The sequence below is a fragment of the Salmo salar genome, chromosome ssa05 (genome assembly GCF_905237065.1).
Source record: "Salmo salar chromosome ssa05, Ssal_v3.1, whole genome shotgun sequence".
Taxonomy (NCBI): domain Eukaryota; kingdom Metazoa; phylum Chordata; class Actinopteri; order Salmoniformes; family Salmonidae; genus Salmo; species Salmo salar.
The window spans coordinates 83,620,352-83,626,294 of record NC_059446.1 but is presented as its reverse complement, the minus strand read 5'-3'; the positions used below and the strand labels follow the sequence as shown (position 1 = coordinate 83,626,294).

At 48.2% G+C, this 5,943-nt stretch overlaps 1 pseudogene; it reads right to left on the bottom strand.

The window, feature by feature from the left end:
* Window positions 1-3,386: 3,386 nt before the first annotated feature.
* LOC106596072 (juxtaposed with another zinc finger protein 1-like) overlaps window positions 3,387-5,943 on the bottom strand; it is a 45,182-nt pseudogene continuing 42,625 nt past the window's right edge.

Sequence of the window (5,943 nt, the reverse complement as noted above, 5' to 3'; positions counted from 1 at the left end):
TCTAGCCACTTCAATGCCTTGTACACATACTCAGTCAGGGCTCCTTTGAGACGCAGGTCTGCTTTACAATGTTACTCCCTGTTTTATGTGTAATGGTGCATAAATGTCCAGAAACAGAGGCAGTTGTAATGTTTTCAAATGTAATCACAGCTAGTTTTGTACATCACCGTCAGTTACAAAACAACCTCTGCTGTTGCCTTCGTTTATAGGGGCGGCAGGTAGCCTAGTGGTTAGAGCGTTGGGCCAGTAACGAGCAGGTAGCCTAGTGGTTTAGAGCGTTGGGCCAGTAAACAGCAGGTAGCCTAGTGGTTTAGAGCGTTGGGCCAGTAACCAGCAGGTAGCCTAGTGGTTTAGAGCGTTGGGCCAGTAACCAGCAGGTAGCCTAGTGGTTTAGAGCGTTGGGCCAGTAACCAGCAGGTAGCCTAGTGGTTTAGAGCGTTGGGCCAGTAACCAGCAGGTAGCCTAGTGGTTTAGAGCGTTGGGTCAGTAACCAGCAGGTAGCCTAGTGGTTTAGAGCGTTGGGCCAGTAACCAGCAGGTAGCCTAGTGGTTTAGAGCGTTGGGCCAGTAACCAGCAGGTAGCCTAGTGGTTTAGAGCGTTGGGCCAGTAACCAGCAGGTAGCCTAGTGGTTTAGAGCGTTGGGCCAGTAACCAGCAGGTAGCCTAGTGGTTTAGAGCGTTGGGCCAGTAACCAGCAGGTAGCCTAGTGGTTTAGAGCGTTGGGCCAGTAACCAGCAGGTAGCCTAGTGGTTTAGAGCGTTGGGCCAGTAACCAGCAGGTAGCCTAGTGGTTTAGCGCGTTGGGACAGTAACCAGCAGGTAGCCTAGTGGTTTAGCGCGTTGGGCCAGGAACCAGCAGGTAGCCTAGTGGTTTAGCGCGTTGGGCCAGGAACCAGCAGGTAGCCTAGTGGTTTAGAGCGTTGGGCCAGTAACCAGCAGGTAGCCTAGTGGTTTAGAGCGTTGGGCCAGTAACCAGCAGGTAGCCTAGTGGTTTAGAGCGTTGGGCCAGGAACCAGCAGGTAGCCTAGTGGTTTAGAGCGTTGGGCCAGTAACCAGCAGGTAGCCTAGTGGTTTAGAGCGTTGGGCCAGTAACCAGCAGGTAGCCTAGTGGTTTAGAGCGTTGGGCCAGTAACCAGCAGGTAGCCTAGTGGTTTAGAGCGTTGGGCCAGTAACCAGCAGGTAGCCTAGTGGTTTAGAGCGTTGGGCCAGTAACCAGCAGGTAGCCTAGTGGTTTAGAGCGTTGGGCCAGTAACCAGCAGGTAGCCTAGTGGTTTAGAGCGTTGGGCCAGTAACCAGCAGGTAGCCTAGTGGTTTAGAGCGTTGGGCCAGTAACCAGCAGGTAGCCTAGTGGTTTAGAGCGTTGGGCCAGTAACCAGCAGGTAGCCTAGTGGTTTAGAGCGTTGGGCCAGTAACCAGCAGGTAGCCTAGTGGTTTAGAGCGTTGGGCCAGTAACCAGCAGGTAGCCTAGTGGTTTAGAGCGTTGGGCCAGTAACCAGCAGGTAGCCTAGTGGTTTAGAGCGTTGGGCCAGTAACCAGCAGGTAGCCTAGTGGTTTAGCGCGTTGGGCCAGTAACCAGCAGGTAGCCTAGTGGTTTAGCGCGTTGGGCCAGGAACCAGCAGGTAGCCTAGTGGTTTAGCGCGTTGGGCCAGGAACCAGCAGGTAGCCTAGTGGTTTAGAGCGTTGGGCCAGTAACCAGCAGGTAGCCTAGTGGTTTAGAGCGTTGGGCCAGTAACCAGCAGGTAGCCTAGTGGTTTAGAGCGTTGGGCCAGTAACCAGCAGGTAGCCTAGTGGTTTAGAGCGTTGGGCCAGTAACCAGCAGGTAGCCTAGTGGTTTAGAGCGTTGGGCCAGTAACCAGCAGGTAGCCTAGTGGTTTAGAGCGTTGGGCCAGTAACCAGCAGGTAGCCTAGTGGTTTAGAGCGTTGGGCCAGTAACCAGCAGGTAGCCTAGTGGTTTAGAGCGTTGGGCCAGTAACCAGCAGGTAGCCTAGTGGTTTAGAGCGTTGGGCCAGTAACCAGCAGGTAGCCTAGTGGTTTAGAGCGTTGGGCCAGTAACCAGCAGGTAGCCTAGTGGTTTAGAGCGTTGGGCCAGTAACCAGCAGGTAGCCTAGTGGTTTAGAGCGTTGGGCCAGTAACCAGCAGGTAGCCTAGTGGTTTAGAGCGTTGGGCCAGTAACCAGCAGGTAGCCTAGTGGTTTAGAGCGTTGGGCCAGTAACCAGCAGGTAGCCTAGTGGTTTAGAGCGTTGGGCCAGTAACCAGCAGGTAGCCTAGTGGTTTAGAGCGTTGGGCCAGTAACCAGCAGGTAGCCTTGTGGTTTAGAGCGTTGGGCCAGTAACCAGCAGGTAGCCTAGTGGTTTAGAGCGTTGGGCCAGTAACCAGCAGGTAGCCTAGTGGTTTAGAGCGTTGGGCCAGTAACCAGCAGGTAGCCTAGTGGTTTAGAGCGTTGGGCCAGTAACCAGCAGGTAGCCTAGTGGTTTAGAGCGTTGGGCCAGTAACCAGCAGGTAGCCTAGTGGTTTAGAGCGTTGGGCCAGTAACCAGCAGGTAGCCTTGTGGTTTAGAGCGTTGGGCCAGTAACCAGCAGGTAGCCTAGTGGTTTAGAGCGTTGGGCCAGTAACCAGCAGGTAGCCTAGTGGTTTAGAGCGTTGGGCCAGTAACCAGCAGGTAGCCTAGTGGTTTAGAGCGTTGGGCCAGTAACCAGCAGGTAGCCTAGTGGTTTAGAGCGTTGGGCCAGTAACCAGCAGGTAGCCTAGTGGTTTAGAGCGTTGGGCCAGTAACCAGCAGGTAGCCTAGTGGTTTAGAGCGTTGGGCCAGTAACCAGCAGGTAGCCTAGTGGTTTAGAGCGTTGGGCCAGTAACCAGCAGGTAGCCTAGTGGTTAGAGCGTTGGGCCAGTAACCAAAATGTTGCTAGATGGAATCCTCGAGCTGACAAGGTAAAAATCTGTCGTTCTGCCTCTGAACAAGGCAGTTAACCCACTATTCCCTGATAGGCAGTCATTGTAAATAAGAAATTGTTCTAAACGGACTTGCCTAGTTAAATAAATAAATACACACACACAGTAAGGGTCATTCTCCAGAAACATATGAAAATATAATTTAATGCACTTGAGACAATACATTTACTATACACAATATCAAATACTTCCCTCCATATATACTGTCAATGACCATCTATATAATGTGTTCCAAATGGCACCCTATTCCCTATTTAATGCACTACTTTTGACCAGAGCCCTATAGAGGGAATAGGCTACCATTTGGGACGCACTCTTAAAGTGTAGTTCCATAACGACATTGATTTCCATGCAGTGATGTTTTGATGGGTTGTTGATTAGCTCCTTGCTCTCTCTGATCACCAGTATGACACTACATTAAGAGGCTAGATGGACAAAAGAGGAGAAATAGACCAGAATTGAGATCTGGCCATTTTTATTTTGACAAGAATGTCTACTCTAGCTCAAGTTAGCCATTCCTGAAGAGTCACTATGAAGCTATACACAGATACTTACTGGATTGGAACTCTATATTGTGGTCTACAATTCAAGGCAAACCAGATTCATAATCTCACCCCAGGAAACACCGGAGATCTGAAAAAATTAAACTCCTTGGAAAAGTTGAGTACTTCCGGTCTGGCTCTCTCTAGTTCCTGTGACTGCTACATGTCAGGTTGGTGTGTGCAGCAGCAGAGAGTTATTGGCAACAAAAACCATCCTAATTCTGTTGGCAACTGGTTACTACAAAGTGCTTAAATGCTTCACACGGCTTTGGCGAAGAAGATAACTGCTCAGCACCCTAGAATGGAAGGGTTCTGGATAACTGGGAACTGCTGTGACACCAAATCCCAAGATTCCAGTGAACAGCATAACAGCTGATTCTAAAATACTATGTGTTTCCCAAATGGCTCCCTATATAGTGCACTACTTTTGTTTGACCAGGGCTCTAGTCAAAAGTAGTGCACTATATAGGGAATAGGGTGCCGTTTGGGACGCATCCTATCAGAACACACGGGCAGGATTGTGGTGCTGAAATGCTGGTGGTGAATTGCCACCTGAGAGTCAGTTCTAAAACACAAAACAAGTTTTGAGTGATAATCCTAGCAAAGTGAATCATAAAACTACACTTTCAGAACAGAACATGGCAAGAAAAATAAGAGCATACTATTTTACCTGATTATGAAAGTTTATACATCCTTCAGGAATATATCGTCAGCTTTCACAAACATTCAGATTTTCTTGCCTCCATTTTGTGATGGTGATGCTTGCTTTCTCCCCTTGCCTCACCACTCTCATGCCCCTTCTTTTCAAACACAGCATTACCTGAACGCTCGAGTCAAATTCATTAGGTTGCGATGTACACAACATATCTGTATGTAAATGTTCCACCATGTTTTGCTCTGCCGAACACAGCCCAGAAGCATGGCTGTGAACCTTGACTCATGGTGCTTTCAAGACAATTGGGAACTCGCGGGAAAAAAACAGGTCAAATCATGACGTCAGTGATTTTCAGGTGGGAAAGTCAGAGCTCTAGAAAGATGCCAGAGTTTCGGACTTGGAATTCCGAGTTGGATGACCGTTCGGAATTCCCAGTCACAAAAAAAAGATCCCTGCACTGAAGTCGGAGAGTTCCGAGGTGTTTTGAACGTGGCAATACGCTCTCTTTGAAACGCATCATCTTAACAGCAAGCCCTATGTGCCAAAAACATTATCAAAAAGACACATGATCGCTCAAATGTGAAAAAGTATACAGCTGTGAAGAAAATACATTCCAAAAAATTTAAAATACAAATAAGGTAATTTTAAAGCATGCAATTAAAGAGTAGTGTACTGGAATAAGAAGAAGGAAAGTGCGTGTGTGTTTGGAATGGGACACAGCCATTTCTGGTGATGGTGGGTCCATAGAAACAGAATCACTAGAACAGGATGATGTTGAAGTGATTCTATTTCTGCGGGGACGGTGCTACTGCTGCATCTTGTGGATGTGGGTGGAGACTGGCGGGTGGAAGTTGATGGTGTGGTGCCTCAGGCCCTGGGACGTCTTGTAGCTCTTCCCACAGCGGCACTTGAAGGGCTTGCGGACGCGGATCTGTGTCCGGTGGCCGTTCTTGGCGTGGTACTTGATCCCGTTCACATTCTGAATGAGGGGGAGGGTACAGTACAGAGTAAGCTAAGTTTGAATTAGTCCAGTGTTCGCCAACTCCAGTCCTGGGGTGCTACTGGGTGTGTACAGGGCCCTTTGATCTAGCCCTGATTCACACATTCAACCAATCAGGGTCTTCAACTGGATTTGGAGAACACTGGATCAGTCTCCTATAACAGTCATGAGTCTCTCACCACACTATAGTAGCCTAGATTCACCTAGAGATGTCTTCAGTACACTAAACCTGACTCAACGCTCTACACAGCTCTTTGCATGTTTACTGTACAGCCCAGTGACAGAATAAAAATATACTTGATTATTTCTCCATCTCACAAAGGATTCAAGAATCTTTGTCCAGATGTCTTATGTCAGCTGATCTAACTCAACACAACGTCCTTCATCTCTGCGTGCTTCCTGTACAGGCTAGAGCAGGGCTGTCAATTTCATTTAGCCCCGGGGGCTGCATTCGGTCTTCAACGCTCTCCGGGGGCTGCACTGAAAATATATTTCCTCTCTGTAAAAATTTGCAAAAACATTGTCTTATATTTTTTATTGGTGATTATCAGTGAGCTGGACACAGTCAAGATACTGTATATGAATGTAGTGATTATCAGTGAGCTGGACACAGTCAAGATACTGTATATGAATGTAGGTCCAATATCATTTTTACGCAGTTTCAAAATGGTTTTACTCATTTTAAAGTATATTGAGTTCAGAGGAGGCTGCTGAGGGGAGGACGGCTCATAATAATGGCTGGAACAGAGGAAATGGAATGGCATCAAACACCTGGAAACCATGTGATTGATGTATTTGA